The following is a 27,246-nucleotide window of genomic DNA, read 5'->3' as shown; positions in this document are numbered from 1 at the left end:
TTGAGACTACCTTAAAGTCTACTTTCGCATCGCCCTTGTAGGCAGTAGACCCAAAGGTACTTTATTTCTTATCCACTGTTTCATGTCATTTTCGCAAGTATCGATTTCTCTACTCAAGGTGAGTACCCCCGGTTAGCTCTTCTTGAAATGCAATCTACCAATATAGTTTAGTCTGGCATTTTACACTAGTGTACTCCTATCCAGGACGAACTGTCGGACCCATCTCTTCCCTCCAAAAGATAACTAAACTTAGGTGATGCGCAGTTATACATTTTAAACACCTTTACTATCAACCACGTATCGTTTTGGAACGCGCCGAACTAATTGAGAGAAAGAAAGAACGAACGAAAACATGAACCTGGAGCGACGAATCTTGTCGCTAAAGCATGGCTTTGGAAGATTTATGTATTGCGAAAGCCAGCAGCCACCTCGACAAGTCCCCGCTATTTCGATTACACTTTACCAAAGTGCGAACCGATGTCCGCCCGCAACAATTTTTCCCGCTTACTTCAACTCTTAAACTATTGATCGCGACGTCGTTTAAACCGCCTGTGTTCTTCTGTATTGCCGTCAGGGAGTGATGTAAAGCTGCAGGAATAAGCCCATGGTCCTGAAAACGGCTGCAAGACAAATACTCTTTCGCGACCCTGTGAGCCAACTAGGAAGCCGTAGTTCCGTCAAAGTATAGTCATGCCTTGAGCGCCCCTTCAGACATTTTCCGCTTGTTCTTGTGATACAGAGATCCTGACTGTACGGCCATATATTTGTTTTAAAATCCGTGTTCCAAGCCTAACGTCGCGGAGGAGGAGAAGCAAACGACTTTATTTCGTCAATTTGGTTTAGTGAGGGGTGGCTACCCGGCAATGCCTTATAGCTCACTTCGTCGGCTCTTTCGATGACCCGAAGTTGATCCTCCAGACTCGGCTCCCAGATAGCGCTGTGTACACGAATGGGTACCACTAGCATAGCCCGAGACACCCTCCGCAGATAACTCTAGTCGAAACCCCTGGCTTAATAGGTGGGTTTTCTGAAATTAATTTCTGAAAGAATGCGATAGCATTCTTAGGGTACTTCACGCACTAACCGGTGTTATCTATGTTTTGATCTACGTTGCTATTATTATATCTATCTATGCCTGTATCTAACCGTTTTCCCGCCTATCAGGGTCACTGGGTAGTCCATGGTCAAATGGGTAGCGGATCGGGTTGCTGTGCTGGGGGAACAGGTCTCTAAACCAACCATCGGCACCAACTTGGGTCACTGGCATGTGGCAATGCGTACATACGTGTCACTCTTCAACGAATCTATTTCACGCTGACGTATGTCACTCTAGATGCGGGACTGGGTAGGTGCCGCTATTGGAAGAAACTCTTTGACGCCCACTTGGAGCACTGACGATGTGTCACTCGGTCTATGCTAGTCTTCAATGAACCTATTTGATGCCAACTTGGGTAACTAGCTAATCGCCAGTGGGAATGTGCAACTCTATAATGACAAAAAAAAGATCCCTTTAAATCGTTTCGATGCTCAGCAAAATCAAACCCACGAAGCAAGGGTTCATGAAGGACACCAACCCTATGCTCAAGTAGGCTACGCCATAAATGCACTGCCTTTGTGCCGCCTTTCAATGAGCATCTCGCCAACTTCGGTCACTGAGTATCTGCCACTAGGTGTGCGGCAAGCGAGAGCGCAATTCTCAGCGTTCGCAAGCACCGGCGCGCCATGCATTTCGGAGGCCACGCGCAGGCTTCGGGGCGGCTCTGTCAGGTGGCGCCAAGTGTTCTTATGGAAGGACGAAAGAGGAGTCCCGCAGCAGTGAACGCCTCCTGCATAACTCGTTCCGACGGTGGCAATACGTTGTGGCGCTATATTGATTCAATGCTCACGCATTACTGTCAACAGTCATCCCAAGATGGGCGTACAACAAGATACAAAAGAACATAGGGCCAAACAAAGATTTGACGTCATGTCCTAAGGAAACAAAAATCAGCGACAAGCGCAGACAAAGGACAATTTTGGAAAGACGTTGAATACTGCAATAAGAAAGAAAAGTGTTGGATAGCACACTTTCGAACGCCTTTCACATCATAAATCATTAGCACACTTTCAGGCAAGGTGCTCCATTGTAGGATAGCGCGGTCCTACGCAGTGCGAGCCGAATTGCGGTGCTATCTGAAGATTATGACCGTGCCGTGTTGAGCGTGATAAACAGGGGCAAAAGTATCAGTTAGGGTTAATGTTAAATTGATTAGAGAGCACTTGAAGCAATAACTTTCTTTATTCGATATCAATCAATGAACAAATTGAATAAAGTGCACTATTATTGAAAATGAAATATAGGCATGACACTTAGTCTGTATATTTCTTCACATGATTAATAATAAAATGGGTTAACTTAGTCACGTTACAGTGGTCACCGCTATACTCATTCCTCACATGGCATCGAGAAACATAAGAGTAACATAAAATAAGGAACAGACAGAGACTGACACTTTCATTGCATCCTTAAGAGGAAGCTTTAGCTGGGGCCCAAGTCTGATGCCGCCTATTCCACTGCATGTAAAACGCAGAAGACATTCTCCAATGTCCGAAGTGCCACGTTCCAGTGTCTGCAGCGGATTCCCACCTTTGTATGTGCCCTGAGACAAAGACTATTGGCGAAAGTGTACTTGAGCATACAGTTAACAGTGATCAAGATGAAGACTATGAACGATGGCAAATGGACAACACATTTTATAAGTCACTGTTGCAGCATCTCTATGAAACGACCCGGCATGCTTATATTTAGTTTCATACTGACGTTAAGCAGCGTGCCAACTCAGGCGAGTAAAGCAAAAAGAAATTCTTTTCCGAGATGACCCCTGAACAAATTTTAAGGAAATTTGTTGCACTCGAGAGAAAAGGTTAAATTCTAGTGACTGTTGCAATCAGCATTTCGATTTAGGGCCTCAATTTTTTTACAGGGAACTTTCAAAAACTGGTAAGTTTGAAAAATATAGAAGCACGAAGTTTACAAATCCGTAGCTCTGCACTACGAACAGTGATTGCAGTTCTGTCAAGTGCATCCGTTAGAGCACCCAAAACAGACAAATCTGATATATCAGTTTATATCTTACCTGAATTTGGTACCTTGTTTACAAAGGTTTTGCAAAGTCTTACACTTTAGCGGTCGATTTGAAAGCCCTGTATAATACATCAATTGTTTCCGCTTAAATGTACTATTACATACCTTTGCCAGAATTGTGATATCCTTCCTCATTGCTCAGCTACAGAGTTGTAAACTTGGCAGTTATGTTTTCTGAACATGTGTGATTTTCAACAACTTGTATTAGAAATATTTACGTCCCATATCAAAAATTCGCTACCAACAGTTACTACATTGTATTTCTTCTATTTTAAATGCGACAAACCTCATCAAATGTGGAGTAGTGGTTGTCGAGAAAGCCAATTTCTCCTTTTCCACGTATTTAGATACGATCCCCAAGCTTCCTCCTAAGTCCCTTGTTTGCGCAAAGCAGTTGACTCTTCGGTATTGTTGTTTTCTGCTTTGGCTTTGCGCATGTTCATGCGTCGCTATGTGACCAACGCGTCTCGCCTCATGCTCGTATAGCATCCGGGAGAAAAGACTGCGCAGAGCTGTTTATTGTGCTGTTTCGCAGTTGTGGAGCCTTTCGTTGCGTACCTTAATGCTTTCCTATGTGTGACAGACGTTTTACTTGGTTGTTGCACAGCTTCCCGGAGAATCCAAAAGAAACTGTCACTTAACCTCCGAGGCCCCACGCAAGACTTCATGCTTTCGTCACGCAAGTTAATTATTCACTTATCTGATTTCTTGTTCTGTTCAGCGATGCAGACATCGAAATTTTCAGGCAGAATAAAACGTCATTTCTTGCTTAAATGTATCTTCCAAACGTGTATAAAAGTCTAAACTGGCGGACAAAGCGAGAAGGTGCGATAGGCCCACTGCGTATTAACAACTACAATGAACAGCGGCATCGGCAGTGACACGAAGGAAAAAGAAAAAAAAAGAAAGCTATAGCGAGAACGCTCTGCTCGTGGGTCGTTCTTTAGCCTCGATCGCGAACGGAAGTTTGCCAATCTTTCTGCGCTTCCGGTAACGCACACAGCAGCACGAACTCGCACCCCTGTCTAAACGGCGCAGCTGCATCGAGGTCAGCGCTTGATAATTGCCCTTGCCTCTCCCTATGTAGCCCTCACGAGCTCCGTTCTCCCGGGTCAGTAGATGTGTCTATATATAAATACGAGACTTATATATAAACCATGCCGTGCGTAAGTATACTAGCTGGTAATTTTTTATGCCTTATGGAATTTTTTGAAAGTCGTCTGTTGCAGATAACATATTTCTAACCCTGGAACTGGATTATTCAGTGTTCTTCTTCTTTCTGGGGTTTTACGTGCCAAAACCAGTTCTGATTATGAGGCACGCCGTAGTGGGGGGCTCCGGATTAATTTAGACCACCTGGAGTTCCTTAACGTGCGCTACAACGCCGGATTATTCAGTTAGGCGGGCATTACTCGCACGAGAAATAGAAAAAAAAAACATATTCAATGAATTAGCTTCTTTATTATTTACTTTACCGCACATGTTGCAATTTACAAATTAGCGTATCCATCTGGAATGAATTTCCACGATGACACCAGTTTGGAGATATGCGCCATCAAACTCGCGTAAAGATGTACTCTTGTTCTACTTACCTTTTATAACGAAACACTATTGGTATGCATTGAAGCACAACGGTAACTAGAATGCCAATCTATTTCGTCCCACACATTATGAAAAAACACCTGGAAACTGGTGTAGTCCTGAAATGAATTTAAGGTTTACACCAGCTCCTGTCCTGTGTGCTTGTCTGTCTTGCGTTGCCGTTATTTTTGCGCTGTCTTTAATACGAATTTCAAGTGGATACGTCTTGCAAGCTCACCGGCTACAATTTGTAAATTACAATATTTGCGGTAAAGTAATAAAGTCAATTGGTACATTTTTGGTAATTAGCTGAACATGTGTTGATTTGTCGTGCTATCAATGTATGCCGTTTCGAATAATAAATTTCAATAACTATAATTATGCCATCTGCCATAGGCAATTTTTAAAAATTCTTTAAAACCTAAACATTATTCCCCCAATTAGCATACTCGTATAACATGCTCTACCTATACGGGTTGTCTTCTTTTTTTATGGTCAACAGAATTTTTAAGAATCACCTCGTTCCCTTAAGCAAAATTCTACTTCTTGGGCTGTATTACCCTAAGAGGCGGACACAAATTGCACGAGAAATCGAACTTAATATTTGACAAATTAAGGAAAGTTCGCAATCGACTTTTGAACTAATTGCGTTACGGCACATGTTGCAATATACGAATTGTAGCCGGTGACTTCGAAAGTCACCTTCTCGGGTTTCTCAGTGGGAAGTGCTGGGGCGCAACAGTGCCGTCAATGCTGCACCTATATAAAGTGCTATTCTTGGGCTTACGGCGGTAGAGCTTACCTGTACTAGTAAATACTTGCACTACAAATATCCGCAGACTCCAGAGTGTGCAAGCCCAAGCACTCAGAACTTGTCATGGTCTCCGAAAAACTACATCATCGATTGTGACATGTGGCCATTGCCACAGACTCCCCTTTGACAGTCTACATTGCTACAGATGTCCTGAGGGCACACATCCGACATCTGACACGGATTCCCTCACACCATCTTGCTTGCTCACCAGCGAAGAGGAAACATTCAACATTTGCCAAAAAGTGTTTTAAGACATCAGTCCTACTTGCCTTCACAATTCACGCCTGCTACACGATTATCAGCCCCATTGTGGTGTCTGCACCGGCCGCAAGTACAGTTGACAATTACGGGCATCAAAAAGAAAGCTGGAGCGCCGTTGCAAGCTTTGAAGCAAGCAACTTAGGAACACATTTACAAGGTCTGTAGATTCCGGCAACATGTCTAAACAGATGGTTCGGTAAAACCCAACAGCGCTGCTGCTGCGGTCATCATCCCGGCAAAATCTAAAGAAATCAAGCTAATAACTTCATTTGTTACCACCTCGACGTGTGCAGAACTTGCGGCACTGCGTGCTGCACTTGATTTCATTAATCAGGAACCATCGCAACAATGGACAGTTTTTAGTGATTCCAAGGCAGCCCTTCCGTGCATACAAAGCCCAATGCGCCACGGACCCAATGAACAACTGACCTCATAAATACGAGAGATATATCATCGCAGCCATGACAAGGTACACAACATAATCTTTCAATGGCTTCCAGGACATTGCAACATCAGCGGGAATGACCACGCCGACGAGGCCGCCCGATCTACACATGAAAGTGGTCAACGTGTCGTCATTCCACTTTCGCTAACAGACGCTGCGGCTGGACTGCGATTGATGACCCGTGAATGTGCTTTGCCCCTGTGTAACTCGAATACTTTCACCATGTGTTGTTTGCGTTCTTTGTCTCCGGATATACGGATGCATCTACCGCCTGGATAACCACGACGTGAACATACCATGCTGTACCATCTGTGGCTAGGCGTTGCATTAACAAACTCATACTGCCTTCCTTATTGGAATGGCCAACAGCCCCACGTGTTACATGTGCAACAACGGTGAGGCGCTCGCACACATTATCTGTGCCTACCCGAGCTATAATGCCGAAAGACAAGTGTTGTGCAGAGTGTTCGACCAATCGGACAATCGTCCACTAACGGAACTAAATGCTTTAGGTTATTGCTCTGACAGAACATCCACGCTGAAGGCCTTACTCGCGTTACTAAGGTTCCTACGGTCTACGGGCCTTCACGAGAGACGTTAAGAACGCCGCCCCCTACCGCTCTATAGTGTACGCGGTTTGTTTGTGCTCGTTTCTCTTTCTCTCTCTCCCCCCTTTCCACTCTCTTTCTCTTTTTATCTCCCTACCCCTTCCCCCGTGCAGGGTAGCCAACCGGAGCTACATCTGATTAACTGCCCTGCATTTCTATGCATCCTTTCTCTCTCTCTCTTGTTAATAAAGTAAGTGGAACAAAAGTGCATTTGTACTGCCAGTTTGACTGCGCTCATCTCAAAACCGGTGCTAGTTTGAAAATTCGTTCCTAGGTGATGAGCCGCTTGCGAAAGTACTGGCTTCTATTCGAGATATTGCAATGTGTGCGCAAATTAATCAGTTAAATAGTTGATTTGCCATTTTCTGATAATTTTCAATTAGCCATTTTGATTTCAGTAAAAGTAATGCCCGCATGTTTGAGTAATCCAGATCAATGAGTAGATTTATTCTATATGCCACAGCTGACTTAAAAACTATGTTGCCGTTAAAAAAGAAGCACTAGGTATAACATACATACATATCAGTGTTGCGGAACGGGCGCTCCCATTCCATTCCAATTCCCTTCCGGGGAATTAGAACCTGCCGCAAATCCATTCCTTTCAATTCCTTGGAATTAAAAAGCTTAGCCCATTCCCACTCCCATAATGGACGGATAGTTCAATTCCATTCCTGTAATTCCTCAACGTAGGAAAGGCATCTGATAGTTTTATCGAGTTAGCGATGAACGCACCATAAAGCTGATGTCATCAGACGCGTTAAGAACTGCAAAAATACGCAAACACGGTATCAAGGTCAAGGGATAATAGCTTGGTGACATATCTTGTGCAGTACAACCACCCTACTAATTCTCATAGGGGCAGTTCTCCCGCTACCTTTAGTATTTGCATGATCAGCATGTTTCAACGGCTTGTGATGCTTTCATATTGTTTAAGCTTCAATGTCTTAATTGTTAAATGATCTCATAGCGTATTTTTATGCGGACAAAAGCAGTGTTCAAGAAGACCGTTCAAAAAGACTAAGCAGTTTTGTCACGCGTCTGGAGCGTTCGTCAATATGGAGAAAACTAATATTTGGTTAATGGGGACAGAACTCCAGATCTGCTGGTATCAGTTGGAACAGTGCACCCCTCGAGCACTTTGTCGTGCCTTCGCATAAAATACGGAACACTGGGCAGCAATGCTCGTCCCCACTCACGCATATCAAGCGAGTACGATGTGAGACGGCGCGCAAGCTGGTAGGCGAAAGCTTGCGAGTGAACACAAGCATCGCGCCAGCGCACGTCAATACGCATCACAACTTATAGAAGCGCTTTTTGGAATATGCGTCCGAGTCGCCGACGGCGACAGAAGCAAAAACAAAGAAGTGAAGGGTCGGGAGACAGCAGACGGCCGGCGCGAAGGCGCCATCGAGGTGAAAAAAAAATGTCGCAGTTTCGCCCGAAAGGCGAAGCATCAATTGCGATAGCAAATTAGTAGAGAGCTATACGGAGTAGGGATAGTAGATTTATCGGCTGCATAAACTGGGTCACATTCGCTTACTAACTGAATTAACAAGCATGGTGTCAGCGCGCACAAGCAAACATGGATAGATCGCAATCGATGACCGCGGACAACCACTGTCAAAACGCTGGCGTGAGCAAGCGCGGCTCCGCAGCGAGCGAAGGTTCGTGCGGTCTATCGCTTCAACGGAAACTGAGCGGCGAGAGCACAGCGCGTAGAAAGGTCAGATCCGTGTGGAGATCGCTTTCAAGATACTGTGCGCGCGACAGCCCGCACCGACGCAAAGTACAAGTGCAAAGTTGTTGGCAGAGTAGAAGCAGACCCCCCCCCTTCTCTCCTGCGCTGCCTTCCCGCTTTCCTCCTTTCGCGTGGGAGATTGAGTCGCCAGTTCCCCTTGCGCCCGGTTGCAAGATACGCATCTGGTGCCCCAGCACGCCGTCGCCCTCTCCTCCCTCCCTCCCATACCCCCACGGCTTTCGCCTGACGGAAGAAGTCGCGTTTGCACTCTGCCGTGCGTTCGCTCTCCGTGAAAGCGCGCGTGGCACGCGCGCTTTCACTCGCACATACGGCGCGCGGTGACTATTTTATCGCCCTTGGAACTTTATACGGAAGCTCATAACGACGACAACGGCGACGCCTACGGCAGAAATCCGCTTGAAGTGTCCATATAATTGCAATCGCAATAAAAATGACAAGGCGTAAGGGTGAGGGGAGGGGGGGGGCTATGCCGCCGCCGTAGCTCCGCACGACGGATACCAACGACATGGAGCCGTGGTTACGCGGAGAATCGAGACAAACATCGGAGCAACTCAGTCTATAAGGACAGAATTGTAGTAAAGCGTTGCTTATAAATGTGCGGTGCTTGTAGTCTGCCAAGCCATTTTAAAAATACTGCCATGCGGTTACATTCGAGGCTCTGAGTTACTAATGTTTTACCGTGGGCTGGTTGGTTTTTCGGCATGTTTTGACAAAAAACATCGCCTCGGCGGAAACACGCTCTATTTTCGGAAAAAGACGTAATTCCATTCCGGGCAAAAGGCGCTCAATTCGGTTCCCATTCCATTGCTCCAAGAGTTGTCACATTCCATTCCGGGGTCGCGAAAATGTGGAATGATTCCGGAGTCATTCCGATTCCGGAGTGGTATCCGCAACACTGATATACATATACCGATGCTAAATGTGTATATCACATGCACTCTACTACACTGCAGTCTAAACAACATAACGTTAGGTAGGAAACCTCAAAAAATATCGCAAACAGCATGTTACGGTGATAAAAGACTGCGTGAAAAACATTATTTCACAAAGTGCACGCGAAATAGGTTCACGTTCATGAAAAGGCAAATTAACATCCACCTACTGCTCCACGAAGCTACAAAGGAAACCAGCTCCAAGTTCTTGGTACCACAGTTTGGCGGCTGAAAATTTGTCACTTTTCATTAACCTTCCTCTTTCATGCAAGCTTCCGCAGAACTAATTTACCAAGTTCAGGTATATACAGGGTGTGCCATCTATCATGCACCAGGATTTAAAAATATTCATATGCCACGTAGCTGGACAGAACCAATTTAATGTTGTTTCCTGTCGCTTGGAGATACTGAGATTGTTTTTTTTTTGCATTCCGCCTAATTAGACAATTAGTCTTATTAATAATGAACTTCTCAAATATTATAATTAGATGAAAAGTCTCAATGAGAATATTATAGAGGAACATGAAAACTCCCGATACAGCTTCATGTTGCTCAATATGTACGACATAAAAGTGTTTTTCTGTTAGTGAAAGATGTCCGCGAGTACACGCAAAGTGCCTCGAGCGGCCAATCACGCAGCAATCTTGCGTGTATTCGCGGGCTCCCTCATATGCTTTGAAAAACAATTTTATGTAGCACGTATTGCGCAATAGAAAGCTGTAATGGGAGTTTTTCATGTTGCTCTACAATACCCTCATTGAGACTTTTCACCTAATTATAATATTTGAGAAGATCATTAATTAATTAGGACTAATTATTCAATTAGGCGGAATGCAAAACAATCTGAGTATCTCCAAGCACCTAGTGACGCGGCCCGACACCGGCTGTGACGCAATGACAAAGATGCTCACTTAGAAGCAACCCCAACCGCCACCCTTCGTGGAAGCGGCGACCAGCACGAAGGTCACTCTCCCGACCCTGGCAAGATGAGCGTCACGGAGACCAAGAAACCAAGTCGACGATTTTCGTGGAAGGAGTGTAAATCCCCTGTTTCCAAACTACCCCGTCCTTGCTTCGAAGGTTGGATATCAGATGCGGAATTCTGTGGACAAGACGACCTCTCTGATTGACCGCATCAAGGCCATCGAATTCCCTTGCGTCGGGAACTAGGGATGACGCCTGCTTTATAAGAGGACTCATTTGGTTCAGTGGGAGTGTCCTGACGTGATCTGATGTGTGCTCAGACATGTAGTGAGCTGAGACATTGAAAGTGCTCCACTACTGCAGAGAGCGATTACGCTACCCACCAGCACACAAAACACTGAATAAATCTCAATCCACCACTTGGCGACTACTTCAGACGCGAACTTTCCCAAACCCCGTGCTATACCACCGAATTTACCCCGATGCATACTCCCCACTCTGCAAAGCCTGCGAGGCCCGCGCTGACCTCGATCACATCATCTGGGCATGCCCGAAAGCTACACCCACCAACAATCACCGCACTAACGCTACACACATCATAACTACGGCCGAGCAGTGGGAGACTTTGCTGCTCAGCTTGGACCCAGAAGAGCAGCTCTGGGCCGTCCGGATGGCCGGAGACGCCGCCAGAAAACAAGGGCTGGCCGCCGTCTGAAGAAGGGGAGGCCTGGGGGTTAGTCTCCCAACCCCCGCCGCCCCCAGACCCCATCATGGACAAAATAAAGTTTTATCTCTCTCTCTCCCCCATGAAGTGAGCTTCCATATCTGGAACTACTGCAAATATGTAGAATAAACCCTTTTTCTCTCGCTCCTACTCCCGGACGTACTCCTCCCTGTGGCTGGAAGGATCCCCGGTTTATACGCTACCCCGAGTCCCAACAACGCTCTCTTCGGTGCACCCGAACTGTAGGCCAGCATACTGCCGACCAGCCAATCTAGCGCGCGGTGCACTTGGTCTAGCGTTTCCGCATGAGATAGGACATGTTCTATTCCCGCGCCGGACGCGCCAAAGCACGGCGAACGCCGCCGGTCAGGCAGACTGCGCCAGAAGCTCGACTATATTAGCGTCCACTTTTCGCCGGCGTAGCAGAACTGCGCAGTGCGTGGCGCGTCCGCCCTACGCTGGGGTATAACTTGGCCTTCTTCAATGTCAGCGACGGCAACCTATGCACCTTCTTTTACAGCGAAGCTGCAGAGAGGAAACATTATTCGGGGACTCCCGTCTAAATACACAGGCACGGAGACATCATTTTAACAGCGGAGCTGTTCTTAGTTGACCGTGCGCCGTCACACAGGAGCAGAGCCGGAGAGGTCACGTGACCCCCTCGCCGGGAGGAGAGGAGCCGACCAATCGGAGCTTACGCCGGGGAGGAGGAGGAGAGGCGCCGGGGTATAATAGCAGGTGTTTGCGACGCTCGCTCTTTGCACGATGGACGCCGCTCGACGTTTATCGCTGTTAGACGAAACATACGCGACAATCGCAGAAACAGAACGACCACAGCTCCGCTGTTTCGACAGATTTCACTTCGTGGAAATGGGTTAATTTTTTTTCGCAGCAACCACTGCGTTGAGTTTGCTGAGATTTCCTGCATTTAAAAGAAAAGTCAGGATCTAGTGACCGTCGGGAGCGAATTTCATATTTGTGTCACTACATTTTCGGTAAAAATTATTGAATCACCAAACTTTCAAGAAACTCTAGTTTACAACTTTGCAAGATAGCTACGATAAAAGATATCCCAATCATGTTGACTACACGTAATAATACGTCTAGTGTGGACAAATTTGATTTAATATACATCTCTCTTAGTGTACAACTAACAGGTGAGTAGGATTTTTGCAAAACGCCTGTAATCATTCTAAGAAATTAACCTGAGCTTACATTAAGTTCATACATACATTAAGTTGGTCCGCTTCAGACGCTCTATGCGTTGCACTTTACAACAGTGCGATATCTTTTTGTGGTAAAGAGTTACAGATTGGTAAACACTGTGCTTCTATTTTTCCTCACTTGGCAATTTTCGGCAATTTCAGTAAAAAAGATATCCACCCGCTAAATCAAAATTCTGCTTACAACAGTCCCTTCAATGTATAGCCTTTTGTATCAAATGCAACAAATGTCATTCAAATCGGCTTGGAGCATGACTCATAACAGAATTGTTGTGCTTTACAGGTATACGAATAGGCGACATCGATATTGGCTCCGAGCTAAAGCTTCCTATTAATGGGAATTCCACAATACTTAAAGAGAATTCCGAAACGTGAATGCGCCTCAAGAGTCCATATAATTGCTGCCACAGTATTAGTGAAAATGTAGAAATGAAATGGGGGTGAGTCATTGAACTTAGCCGAAGATTGACCATCGCACTCTTGCTTTGAGGGCCCCCGGTAAAACCGCAAACGAGGCAGTGCAAGATGACATGGGTTGGGCTTCCTTTGAAGTCATGGAAGCGCAGGGCAAGATTAGTTTTGAAGAAAGACCTCAGACGCATGAATGAAAGGAAATGGGTGGCTAAAGTGCACAAATATCTGTACCTCAAAACCGTGGACACACAATGGAGGAAGAGTTCAAGACCGTTGTCAACCATGTGCAGAGTAATTGAAACGGTAAATAGACAACTATTCATAAAAAAAGTGAAAGAAGCAGAGACGTTAAAATGGTTGCCAAGGGTGGAAACAAAAAAGACCGTGAAGATTTACAAGAATGGCAAGAACAAAATTAGAAATGAAAATCAGTACGATAACACAAAGGACCGTGCCTTGCTATTTGAGGCCCTAGCTGGCTGCTTAAGTGCCAAAACATGCCGGAGAAAACATTCGCAACAGGATGATGCACATGCGTGCTGCATCAAAAATGCGCCGGCCACTCAGTACATCCCAAGATAATGCGAAGGTATTGACCAAATGAGACCCGTAGGTGGCGTCCACCTACCTTCTAGAAGTGCTGATATTTACCGGTCAGCAGTCGATATAAGCAAGCGAAGCTTAGAGTTTTGGCGGAAAAAAAAGCAGGGAAAAGATTGATAGGACCGGAGCCATTACAGACATATGTAACTGTACAATTTAAGGAAACGAGAAAAAAATTAGGGAGATGATGGCAAAATACTAGAACAATAAGCATGTACATCATGTCTGATTAGTTCAAGCAGGCTAGGTGACTTTTTTGTCATGGCATGCTTTCAAAGGGGATGCCAATAAATCATCATCATGGTCATCACCATCGCGCTCAGCATACATAATCTGCAACAAACAGCGTGCCCGTCGGTATGCCGCGGGTCGATACAAATTTACGCGTGACTATGAGGTGTGGACATCTTTCTTCTAATTTATCCTACTATATAAATATACATTTGCTCGATACATCCTGTGCGTTAGCCGCGTTGCACGGTTGTGCATCTACGAACAGATCACGCTGCGCAAGCGCAGCAAGGTATGCAAGACGAACGAAAAAATTTGAGTTGTCAAAGTGTTTATTTGTAGATGTATTGTATAAAAATTGGATTCAGTGCTTGAGTCACAACACATTTTTAAGAGAGAGAGAAGCAGCAGGAACAAATACTACTTTGTTTGCCAATACGGGAGACATAGAGCATAAGTGAAGAAGAGTACCTGCAACAGCAGAATATAAAAAAGTTTTTGCTGGATTAGGAGATGTCCAGAGACACGAGAAACTCGCAGTGCGTTTGGATGCAAGAACGACGATGCCATATGAACGCACACTCACGAGTGTTGCCACTTTAGAATTTCTTTTCCACCAGATTTAGCGAGAGAGAGAAACAACTTTTATTGGAAACAGCAAGTGTGAGAGGAATTTATCTCCCCTCCCTTAGATGGCGACCAGGAGCCCTCGGGTCCTAGCGGCATCTTCGGCCTGCCTGATGACTTGTAGTTGGTGCTCGCTATCTGAACTGAGAAGCGCGGTCTCCCACTGCTCCGGGTTCGTATACTTGTTGTTTTGCCCCTCCACTATGTTGGGGCAAGCCCAGATTATGTGTCTGAGGCCTGCCCGCTGATTGCAGTCCTTACATTTGTCTGAGTAGAGCTCTGGATAACAATGATTATAAGCGATCGGGTTTGGGAAGGTGTTTGTTTAATGAGGAGTGTGGTGGAGGGTAATGCTGCCCCCTTAATCTGTAGTGTTTGGTGATTTCATTGTAAGTGACCATGCGGTCTCTCTCCGTACTCGGGCCCCGCGTTGTTCCTGCTCGGCTCGCTAACTCTCGAGCTAGGATGTGTGCGGTTTCGTTGCCCGGGAGGGAGGAGTGGGCGGGCGTCCATATGACATGAACGTCACGCTCCCCGCGAAAGTTACTCATTATCCTTAGCGCCTCTTTGGGGACCCTTCCCTTAGCGAAGTTATGAAGCGACATTTTAGAATCAGCTGATTATGACGCTGGTCGCTGTGGAGGCGAGCGCCAGCGCTATGGCCGCTTCTTCCGCGATTTCCGATTTTCCTGTTTTAATGGTGCCGCTGGCAAGCGAGTGGCCCGCTTGATTTGAGGCGACCACTGCCACGTGTCGACCGTCTGCATATTCCACCGCGTCTACATAAACCACGTCCGCATCGTTTTGAAACGTCTTATGCAGTGCTTTCGCTCTTGCATTCCTCCGCTTTCGGTGATGTTCGGGATGCATGTTTCTGGTAATTACCCAGACGCGGCAGAACCTAACCTAACCTAACCTAACGTGTACCCAGTGCGTATTTGTGCCAGGGAAAACCGGTTAGCCGTCTTCTCTTGAAAAGTGCTAGATTTGTAACGTTACAATCCGATGGTAAACGCTGGATGTGAGCTATCATCATCCGCTGTATGGAAAAAACTAGGAAAGTAATAGCCCTCTATACACACTGTTGGTAAATTGAGCGTTTTTCAACCTGTGTGTATACTCTATACCAACGTTAAACGTTTGAATAGATGCTTTACGCCGTGTTATTGCATACTATATTGTTCAGAAACACTGACAGTGCTAGTGACAATTTTAGCGACATTGCAGCAAAATTAAGCGACATCTTTGTGGCATTTTAGCGACACGCGAAAAAAAAAAGTTGCCATCACTGACCCTCAAGCTCTCAAGTTTTCAAATTCTCTAATGACGGCATTTAGAGCCAATCAGATACGCCGTAGCAGCCCTCTGGGCCAATGAGAGCCGACAAAACAGCAAATTCGGCAATATGGCGGAATTCGACAATGCCCTAGAATAGCACCCGGGGACGACAGCCTGCTGCCTTCCGCTGATGGCACGGGCGTTGTGCGCACAAACGCATTTGTGTTCCTGCTGCGCAGCTGTGTGCACGTGACACCTCGCGGAGCACACAGTGGTCGGACGGACGGTACACTTCAGGCTTAAAAACGCTGACGCTTTTCCTGAACTCATATTGTGCGCTATTGAGGACCGACGCCAGCAACGCCGGTGGCGTCGCTCCTTATCAAGCGCGTTGTGAGATGCTCGATAGGCGTCATGCAGGGTGCTGTTTCTGCGGTACATCATAAGTTGCCTCGCATGATGTGTCACACTAACATGTCGCCCCCTCGTATTCTTAGACATACCATCTGAGCAGCTTGAGGCTCCTGAATGCTTCGCCCTTAGGGCGAAGCAAGCGCCTTTCTTTCTTCCTATTAAAGCCACTGAGTCTGGTTCTATGCATTTGTAAAGCGGACCGCAAAAAGAAAATGAAACTGCGCAAAAGAGTCCTCCTCACTATCGTGTCCGTTACGGAGATGAGCTGTCCAATTCACTCGCCCCGCCGGCATGAGTCGCGCTCGACATTAGTCGCGGGGGCGGCCCCGTCCTGTCCCAACGCGGTTCATCGGCGGGCGGCCAGCACCGCCGCGTCCCACTGACGACGACTACGACGACGCCCTGAAATTGTGCGCTCGCCGACTCGACGACGGGACGATTCGATCGAGCGGTCACTCGCCTCGGAGCAAACGGCCTCCCAAAAGACCGTCTCCGCCTGTCGTCCGTTCTTCTCTACACGCCATCTTCCCAACACCGTGCAGTGCAGCGTAAAGCTATGGATCGACGTCTGACCAATCAGGAAAGAGTACCGGAAGAAGGGCGCCACCGTTGCCCGCCTCTAACCGCCCGACGCTTGGCGTGAGCTAAACGGAAGCTTCGCGAAGTGATTAACAGCCGACAATGGGCGAATTCGCGCGTTCCCTTTTCTGGAACAAGCAGCCTCCCGGTTGGCTGACACGCGAGACCCATACCCTCAGCTACACTGCACTTGAGTCGGGGAGAGTGAGGTTATAATACGCATGCACAGGGTTTCAATCCTGACGGATGCGCTGACAGATCGCTTCAATGGGCACGAGACACGCCGCGTTCCGGAGCTTCTTATTTGTTTTTTATACGGCGGATTCTTTTCAGTCGTCGTCGTCGACGAGACTGCGCGCACGCAATAAGAAGGCACGACGAAAGACGGCGGGACCGCCAAGAAGAGTTACCCCGCCGTGGCCCGGGGGCCGACAACTGCTTCCGCAACCATGCCCGGAGCGGGCTCTTGGGGCTGGCACGTTGCCAGCTCGGAGCCTGCTGCTGTAACTCGTTGCTTGTAATTTCGCTGCTGTAACTTGTGGCTGCGTTCAGAAGAGCAATGAGACGGCAGCTCTCTCGCTTGCGTGGCCGAGGATTGTAGCACGCGCGCGCGCTGCCTTTCCACGCACTGGTTCGAAACGGGCGCGACTAGTTGTGACACTTGAGCGGAGGCATTTATACGAAGGCCACCGGAGATAAAGGCTATGTAGACGAAGGACGGATATGCGAACGCATTAGCGCGACGCGTCGCACAACGCAATGCATAATTAATCGGATCGTCGTTATTTGGATGCCGTCTCTGCAATATATCGCTTCCGTCTTCTTCGTATCGGCGCGTTGTTTGTGCACTCGCGCGTGCTGTGCGATACGATAAAGGCAACATTGTAATAAATCCCAATTTTAAGCAACACCTTTCGAATAAGCTTTTGCGTCGTCACGTCAGAGAACCTGTGGTAGTCAACATTTATCCGGGGGAGGGGTGTCATCTGCAAGGACGCCTCTCAGAGCTTGCTTTATTTATTTATTTATTTATTTATTTATTTATTCATTTATTTATTTATTTATTTATTTATTTATTTATTTATTTATTTATTTATTTATTTATTTATTTATTTATTTATTTATTTATTTATTTATTTATTTATTCGATTTTCACATCTCAACGCGACAAACAGGCTATGAGAGACGCTTTATAGTTGAGCTCCAGGTTAATCTCCAACAACATGGCTTGCATTAACGTACGCCCAAAGTACGGTGCGCTTTCGGTGGAATCTAGTCAAATACTTCATTTTTTCCTATAATGCCTTCTCAGCATTATTATCGAACTGTTTTTCACATTCTGATATTCACAACAATAGAAATTTTCTATAATTACACCGTACACTATAAAGCATGCTTTATTAAAAGCACGAAGGGAGCATTAGGAACGACTAAGCATATCGTTCGCCAACGCAGGGATTTTCGGAGCACACGGGATCATGCATTATCAAATAAACGTATTAAATGTAACCCTGTAGACCAGTCAATCTCTGCGTATATACATTCGCGACCAAACCAGACTTGTGTCGTATGCGGCCATAGCAGTTTCACTCTGCTATAAAAAAAGAAGCACTCTTTATATCTTGTTCAAACGACCGCGGCAGGTGCTGCCTCTATTGCGTAAAGCATGTTGCAATTCAAGGTATTCTGAATGACGCCCCTGCCACAGGTGCTGTAGTTGTATAAAGTACCAAACAATACCCACTGCCGGATGTCGTGTCTAAGCAATATTTCATTGCGAGTGAACGTGTTTGGTCGGAAAAGCCCGCTTCTGTATGAGTGACGCAGGGGACTCCAGATGCGTTACGTCCCCTGAGAATGGCATGAAAGTTAGGGAATTTCAGAGCGGAGGCTTGTAGGCGCCAGTTTCTGCGCTGAGCGTCGGCGTCCCTCGGCGTAACCGAGCGAACGAGCACAGCGAAGGATGAAAGAGCGAACGCGGAGCGCAGCGGGGGATGAAAGACGCGAGGGGGAAAGCAGAGGAGGAGGGTATGGCGAAAGCGTGAGAAGAAAAGAGCAGTGTGCCGACGACGGCTACGAGATGGCGCCACAGTAGAGCGCCTCGGCTCGGAGGTCTGTCTACGGCGGCTGCAGTGAATCGTGCTCAGGCGACTGCCACGCGCTGCCTATCGCGATCCCAAGATTAACGAGGCAGTCACGTCACACATTGCTATGTTTGCAACGTGCCGCAGGAGACAGATTGTCGGCGCCAGCCAATATATCGCGAAACGAAAACACGTTTAGAGCTGTGCTCAAATTTCGTATTATAGGGAGTATCGTAATCGTCGGTTGATTTTTTCTTCAATTTCATTCTTGATCGTGTACAGTCGACGACCTGAAGTATTCGAAAAATATCCGGTTATTCGAATAGTGACTATTCCATTCGGAAACCGAATGAAATAGGACAAATATTAGATTCGTTATTCGAAAGCTTCGAATATTCGCACACGCCTATAGCGGTAATCGCGCCCACGATATCGCGGTCAGCTGTATAACGCCGTTAACTTCGGCAGGTGTGTTAAAGCCCGATCAGTCAATCACTCAGATGGTTAATAAATATATTGTGTTTTAGTTGAACATATGCCGCTCCGCGGATACCGACATGCGCTAGCGATTTCCACACAACCGCTCAGCAGGAACGTCAGTGCTCTTGCACATGACGCTGATGCCGGGAGCTGGACGAAGATCCCTTCCCTCGCTCCGCTCACACAGCTGATGGAGCGCAACGTGAGACCGGCTTGGCTTCTTGGTCGTTTCGCAGCCGAGCTGATAGCGCGTCGCTAGCGTCTCCGCAAGACGCGCTTATCAAGTGTGAGATTTACACGCAGTCCCCCGCAGCGTCTCAACGCGTGAGATTTGAGCGTAGCGGAGCGTAGCGGAGCGTATCGGAGCGTAAGCGGCGCTCAACTAAAAACTGTCTTTAATAAGTCCCTCAAACAAGCAAGAAAAGCAACCAACTGTTACCGCCTGCTTCAATTTCTCGCGCGCAGGGATAAAAAAAATCACAGCATATCCACGGGGTGAATGATGATGAGTGGGCGAAGCTCCGGAGGGAATCATCGGATCTCCCGCTTAAGGGGACGCCAGCACAAACGCGCTAGAGACGTGCACTACTCTCTAGTAAGGGGGAGCGGCCACAGCGTCTTACGCAGCCATTTACACATGCCGGAACGTGCACCGCGTTTGCCGACGCCATCACATGACTGCTGAGAGAGTATACCCCCGTATTCATAAACGCTCCTCGACTTGAACTTGACTTGCCACCGCCTTGGGCAGCGCGTTCGAAACGCGTTGAAGGTAAGGCGGAGAGGCCACAGCGTCTTACACCAGCTTCTTACACGGGCCGTAACGCGCTAGCACAAACGCGTTAGAAACGCGCTAGAAACGCGGCCTTTCGTTAATGTTGGGTATTTATTGCCATCGTGGTGCTTGTGTCTATGTGTGCTTCGTGGCGTAGTGGGCTAACGCCGCGCGCTCGGAAGCGAGGGGTCCCTGGTTCGATTCCGCGCTACGGACACAACTTCGGAATTTTTTCTCTAATTTTTCTCGGACTGGTTACACACTACTACTACGACGAGGGACGAACGGGTGCCGCCTTAAGGAGCTTCGCCCCTAAAAAAATACGCGCTGCAGAGTTTGTCGTGTTGACAGCAGTAGCTCAGGTAGCCGAGACGGGCAACCCACGCCGGAAAGGTGTGGTGCATGCCGAACCGAGCATTAGCGCGCACATTTTTGCGCTACGCGTGCAGGCACGTTAGCGAGCAAACTGCGCAGTGGGCGGCACAGCGACTGGCGTGTACGTCAACGGAAAAACCTCGCGCGCCCGCTTGCCACGTATGTACACATCTCACCGCGGCGGGCGGAAGCCGTGCTTCCGAGGCGAGCCAAAGTGAAGGCGTGCGCTCACGCGCGTCCGTGTTTGCGCATGCAACACACGCGACGGCAAATGTTTTTCGGGGGCCAAGAAGAAAGCAGGGATTCCTCTTTATAAAAAACTGCTTTAACCTCCTCGGAACCCTTGTGCAATACATTGCCACATTGCCTTCTACATTTCTTTTTATAAATTCACTCGCAATTGATTACGAAAAATATTCATTCTGGGTATGTAGTATAGGTGCATGTGTAACTCTTAAAGAAGTGGTTTACTTTTATTATTGTCATCCGCTTTCGAGGAATTTGACACTCAGCTGATCTATACCTCTATGTTGGCCCAGACGGCCAAAAGCAAACTTGAGGTGTGTTTCGAGATCACTGAGATTGCATGAAAATACCGAACTCGCCAGCAACATGGCAATGTACTACACGTATTTCCAATGTATTCAGGAAGAGCTGGGCTAATTAACCTCATGTAGCCGTACACAGCCGCATAACAGGTAACTCAGTAGTCTGCATCTAGCAGTGGCGCACCGACGGGGGGAGTTTCCGTTGTTGTAACCCCCCCCCCCCCCCCCACTGAGTGAGGCCGAGTTAACCCATCCCCCCCCCCCCCCCCCCCCCACGCGTCCAGCCCCACCAGTCCAACGTGTGGCTTCAGTGCTCTGTTCACATTGCCATTACAATTCAGGAGGTGGCTTGAGGTCGCGAAGTTCCCTCGTTAACAAAAACACTATATCACTGCCTTGTATTTATTCATGCACTCTTAGATTACATTGACTAAAACGCTGAAGAAATAAACATCGTCATCATCTTTGGTGTCATGATATTATTCCAATTACTAGGCATTGTATTTGGTGGTTGATTCCTCCGGCTAGAGCAAGGAAATTGCATATCATGCAAAGTGCTTGCTTGCCCCCCCCCCCCCCCCACCACCACAAAAATACACCCCCCCCCCTCTGGCAGACATCTTGGGTGCGCTACTGGCATTTATTATCAATCCAAAGCAAGGTTAACTTTAATTACGTATATAGATCGAAATTATAGAACAGTGACAAAAAATAAAGCTGTTTTTAGAACACTGGAATCGTACACAGCCCGTGGAGAAACTTCCAACCGGCAACCGCACTTTGTGAAACAAATACCACGCCCACACCAAATTGCTATACATAAGCACACTATTAGGAGCAATTAAGTTTGGGGAATCCTCCAGCAAAAAAAAAGTACTAATATAGAAAGGAAAACCACACAGCCAATAAAGAATGACAAAGCTTACAATGTATTAAGTTACAGCATGCGCCACGGATCACGCTTACGGCGGTTAGGTCTTGGGACAACATCCGCCACTGCGTCCCGCGCTAAGCAGCGCAGCGGTTAGCGTCCGGTTAAGCAAAGCCTGGTTAAGCAACGTCTAAGAAACATCCGGTCAAGGCTAACGTCTGCTACTATCAACCGGACGTTGCTTTGAGAATACGTGTTGCTAATTGCATAGTGGGAATGCTGCACGCCTTGCGTGTGTTACTTAAGATGTCGCCGCTTTAACGTGGAGTATACAGGCCAGGGTGTTTCCCTTAACTTGGGCCAAGCATTAAAAATATGCAAACGGCTACGTAGCTAGACAGAACCAAGGTAATGTCGCTTGCCATCGCTTGGACATACTCAAATTACTTTCTAGCATTCCTCCTAATTAGATAATCAGTCTTAATTATTGAATCAACTTCTCAATTATTATAATTACATGAAAAGTGTCAACGAGAAAATTGTAGAGCAACATCAGAAACTCCCGATACAGCTTTCTGTTGCTCAATACGTGCCACACAAAAGTGTTTTTCCGGGGCGTGAAAGGAGCCCGCGAATACACGCAAAATTGTCGCGCGACTGGCAGCTCGAGGCACATTGCGTGTATTCGCAGGCTTCTTTCACGCTCGAAAAAACACTTTTATGTAGCGCGTATCGAAGGACACGGTGAACTCGCGCACGCACGCGGAGGGCCTGAGCAAGTAGACGCGCTCTTGCACAAACGTGCAAGTGGCCATATGTGCAAGTATATATGCACATGTGCATTTGCTATGTATGAGTGAGCATGCGAATGCGTTTATATGGTACGTGGAGTTTTCAAGGTGACTAAGCAGTTCTTACGAAATTGGTAGTAGAACTGAACAATTAATTCGTTCGAAACGTCACACTTTTTTCACGCCATCGGACGTCAGGGTGTGAAAATTATTGATTGACGCCTTCATTTGCCTGAAGTTATCAAACTGATTTTAGGCTACCCTGTAGACGGCGTATTGCGGTTGTGGAATTGAAGCTGCAGTCAATGTTCACACCGTGTCACCCTAATAGTAATTACCCGCTACTACAGACACCGCTGCGAAATATCCCTTCACAAAATCAAGGACAAAATTTCATCGAAGAAGCGCTTATAACTTTTCCGGAGAGCCTTCCTTGCGTACCGACGTGCGGAATTATAGACTGAACACCAATCAATTGCCGTGTCAGTTATTGGCGACGTATCTCTCAAAACTCCCCGGACTCATGCATTCTTACTAACTTAGTAAGTCGGCATGCCCTGACCAGTGACCGGCTAAAAATCTGCGATTCCAGCGTTTGTTGCAAAAAGTCAACGTTAAAGAATTTAATTAGTCAGCTGTATATAATTAAAGAGTTAATAGATGACTACCGTACTATTTCTGATGCTTGTGGCGAGCATGCCGTGTCTCCGAGAAACGATACAAACTCGTTATTTACAAGAACTACCCTTGATTTCTTTTATTAATAATTGCTTAGTCAAACTGGATATAACGAACACGGATATAACGAGTTATCAGATGTAACGCAGTAAATATAAAACGTTTCTAGCGATATCAGTGTGTAGCGAACGAATATATCCTTAGAACGAATACCGAGTATGACGAAGGCATTTTAATATCAGATCCGTCTTATTTATAAGCAGGTTCAGCTCGTTATACTTTATTTGCTTGTACTACTCGCGCACTTCATACATTATAGACATTTATTGTACCTAATTACTTTCTATGTTAGCCTTGCTTGCTTCGTTGTCATCGCTATGTTGCCAATGATATGTTAATTACTATGTTGTTAATTACTCATAGGGGACCCCTCTGACACTTTTGTATACCTCTGAGACCTCCTCCTGTGGTAATAAACAAATGTTAAACCCTCACTAAGGCTTCATGGATTTCCATCTTGGATGCAGTGGTGTTTGGGGGCGCATATAGCGTTGGGAGAAAAACTTGATTGCCACCTCCAAGTTAACCTCCACGTCGACAGATAAGCAGCGTGACGTATTAGAGCTCACGCAGAGCTAATCACAAGGACAAAGTGTGAACGAACTGCTCCGGGGCCGCGGAAAGGAAAAAAAAAAAGTTTACAAATTTGCTTCCGGCGGGCAGCAGGCATGGAAGTGAGCGCTTCACTGCCACGGCCGTGAACCCGAAACGCAGAACCATGGATGTAATTTTCAGGCCGCGTGCCTGGGGCGCCAGGAAATGCAATTTTCTTTCCTTTCGTTCCACTATTCTCTTAATTTTACGGCGTAAACAACTTTCTTTTTAATGCGAGTTAGAGCCCTGTTGTATTGTGCAAATCACATAGCTTGGCTCCAGGCGTGACGGGTGACGTTTAATTTCATTACAGCTCGGCACAGAACGAGACTGGTAAAGCAAACCGTACACTTAACTTATAATCGCGAAAGCATGAGGGAACGATTTCGAAAACAAAGCTCTTCGTCCGCAAGTACTGTTTCATTCACGTTTGTTGACACTGATTAGCCGGACAAGCGGGCACATGCCCCAGCGATACTGCTTGATATTCCCGTGCAGAGCAATTGAAAGCCTCAATCACCAGGCTAAACCCGCTTGCAACTACCATTCACCACCACGCCGTGAGTCGGCTGCTGTCGCTGATAATACGTGCGACATCATGATTGGCTCACATCTGCACTTACGAACGTAAGATCAAGCGAAAGAAGTGTTTTTCTCCTTTGAGTACGGGCCCGAAACTATGAGCAACGCGAAAGCGAGGACAAACGCTTCGGAGCTCCGTACTAGTTTGATTGTATCTAATTCAAACAGAACAAGGTCTCTCGTGAACAAGAGTTGACTGCTCAAGCCCGCCCTATGGTGCAGATCGAGCGTTCAGTCAACCCTGGAACCGTAGGGGGAGTTTCTCCTCAAAGTGACATCCACAACATTCATGCATGTTGTAATGCGCGAGCCAACACCCTTGCAATCAAACAGGGAGCCTCGCTCCGCGCAGGCAAACTGCCAGTGACCGTTGGCTTGAGCTTGCCTCACGGCTTCTTCCATCTAGTCCAATTCCCAAGCAGAGAATGGCCCACCACACTCAAGGCAGCGATACTCACTCGCAGTAGTGGTCCACACGCACCTTCGCGAACGAATACGGAGAGCGCCCATTCAATCTCAACGCAACTGTATTCCTGGTTACAAATTCCCTCGCGTTCTATTCTAGTTCAGTTACCGAGCAGCGAATGGCCCTTTCGCATTTGCGGTAGCGATTCGGATTAGCACTTCACACGGATGCTAGCGAACGCATAGGAAAACGCACCCGTTCAATCCCAACAGAACCATATTCCACGGGGGGTCAGTGCTCTTCGACTCTGTCTTACCTCATGGCGCTGTTCCTCGGTGTTCCAGCCCGCTTCGAAGCAGCCGGTGCTCCTTTTTTTCTTGTTCACAGTCACAAACACGTAACGGGCATTCCGCAACCGTGGTAACGCGAGCGCACCACGGAAAATTCACGACCCAACAACGGTCTCGCTACGTAGCACGCACAACGACAACCGGCTCACTACTGCGTCGACGCGGTGTCTGTTCCCCGGCGCAGCCCCGGCCGCTGCCAGCCGTGAGCGTTGAATGTTGTCGCTCGCGGTGCACACAGCCAGGCTTGGGGCGAGCGGGGCGGGCGAGCGAGCGGGGAAACCGACATCGATCGCTTGGAAGCGGCGGTGGCGGCGGCGTGCTCGACCCAACGCTGCCGAGGAGCAGGACGGCTGACGCCGCGGCGTCGTCGCCAGCGCTGCCACCGCCGGCGATGTGGCGCACAGTGCGCGGTGGGTGGGTGCCTGCCACGTCATGCGGCCGACGGATTCCAGGGATCTCGGGCAGCACTAGCGCGCGCGAGATTAGAAAAACGGCGTCTCGCACGCGCCGCGTGGTGCCGACGGGGGGTGTCGTCATTATGCAAAGAGCGTTACCCAACACCCACCCCTCGAACGAAACCCCCCCTAACCCGCTACCCCTCTTCCTTCTGTGACTGAATGCAACTCCCGGGCGCCGCTTCGCCAGTGCGTAGTACTACGTACAAAACGTAGTACGCCCCGCGATTCCGCTACGCCCCGTAACACCCTACCCGTAATCCCCGTTGCTCTGGGAGTCAACTCTGAAAGTGCAACTGTGCGTATCTTTCAAACAAACAAACGTGGGTGATTCGGAAGGAAAGATTTGTAACGAGTGAAAGGGTTGGGGGCCTGAAGAAACCCCGTCCTACTACCAGTGCCCCCCCCCCCCCCTCATGCATGCCCGCAGCTGCCGGGTGTTACGCCCAACTCATTGACGCTCGCCTCAACACCCTCGTGCTGCCAGACGCTCATCGTCGATGTCGAGAGGAGCGCAGAAAAAGAAATACACGGAAACAAAAGACGGTGGCTGCGTATGAAAAGAACAGAAAAGAACTGTCATAGCACAGTAACCATGCAAGATACTTTTTTTTTTCATCTGTTCTCTCTAAAGAGGGGGAGAATCTCCTGAATAACAATATAAAGACTCGCTACTATGAAAGGAAACGTTGCTTCCGAACATTTTTGTTTGATGAAAAAAATTATATTTAATTAAAATGTCTTGAGGTGCTAGTTGGCCGGTTCATTCTAATGACTGATTGCTAAATGCGCAAATTTGGGAAACAGGATATCACACAGAGACACATGGAAAGATCAGGCGCAGCCTGCAATCTCTCAAAAGATTTATATCTATTAATGAACGCCAATAAGTGCTACAAAAAAATCTGTTTAAATATATATTGGCAATTATTTGTAAGGCAATTTCTGATAAAAGTAATCACATGAGATATTTTTTGTTATTTAAAAATGGTATTCATTACAGTTTAATTGTATTTACAGTCCGGAAGTGGCACTGTGGGGTACTTGTATTTTACTGAGGCCATAATTTTCTTTCGAGAGTCACAGCACTGTTTCTCGCCTTCAGCAGTAGGAGAGACTGAGTGCTAGGATGTTTCGAAGCCACAAAGAAGTATTTATTTCCCGCGACGCTACGTCTGGGCTCACGGCTGTGGCGCTATCTGGTAGCTAGAAATCAAAGCACTTGCGAAGATACTGTGGCCTCTTCCTTCTTGTTTTTTTTTTTTTGATAGGCCTAGCTTTATCAAAACATACCGATAATTACAGTAATGACAAAACGTTGTCAATACTTGGACGCCGGCTTATTTCCGAATCTCATCGCACCGTCTAACCTTCTGTTGTCGTCAACTGTTTCCTTTTCGTTTGCGCCCATTCTGTTACGGCAACAGAGAGCCAGTTATCTGCGCCATGTATTACATGACCTGCCCAACTTTATATGTACGGGATGATCAAAATGAAGCTTTACAGTTTTCTCTAACATGAAACTTAAACTTAAAGCATGCGGTGCTGTGAAGCGCTGTGTCCGGCATCGTGCCTTTCATTCCTGTGCTTCTTCCTTGTGCGCTAAAAAAAAAGTTTATATATGCTCTGTCAGAACGAGAGAGAGAGAAATGTATT

The 27,246-nt window shown here is 47.2% G+C and overlaps 1 protein-coding gene across 6 annotated transcripts in view; it reads right to left on the bottom strand.

Moving 5' to 3' along the window:
• LOC119465874 (FYVE, RhoGEF and PH domain-containing protein 2-like) overlaps positions 1-25,565 on the bottom strand; it is a 188,275-nt gene extending 162,710 nt beyond the window's left edge. For 2 of the 6 annotated variants that reach the window (XR_007463999.1, XM_037726351.2), the window contains exon 1: positions 25,102-25,561. The gene's annotated coding sequence lies outside the window, so the exon portion shown is untranslated. Of the gene's footprint in view, positions 1-25,101 lie in introns of all 6 variants that reach the window. The other 4 variants (XM_049657369.1, XM_049657368.1, XM_049657371.1 and 1 more) reach the window with 3 other exon arrangements.
• Positions 25,566-27,246: the final 1,681 nt, after the last annotated feature.

Source organism: Dermacentor silvarum, chromosome 10 (assembly GCF_013339745.2).
Source record: "Dermacentor silvarum isolate Dsil-2018 chromosome 10, BIME_Dsil_1.4, whole genome shotgun sequence".
NCBI classification, from domain to species: domain Eukaryota; kingdom Metazoa; phylum Arthropoda; class Arachnida; order Ixodida; family Ixodidae; genus Dermacentor; species Dermacentor silvarum.
This window is presented reverse-complemented; position numbering and strand designations above follow the sequence as displayed.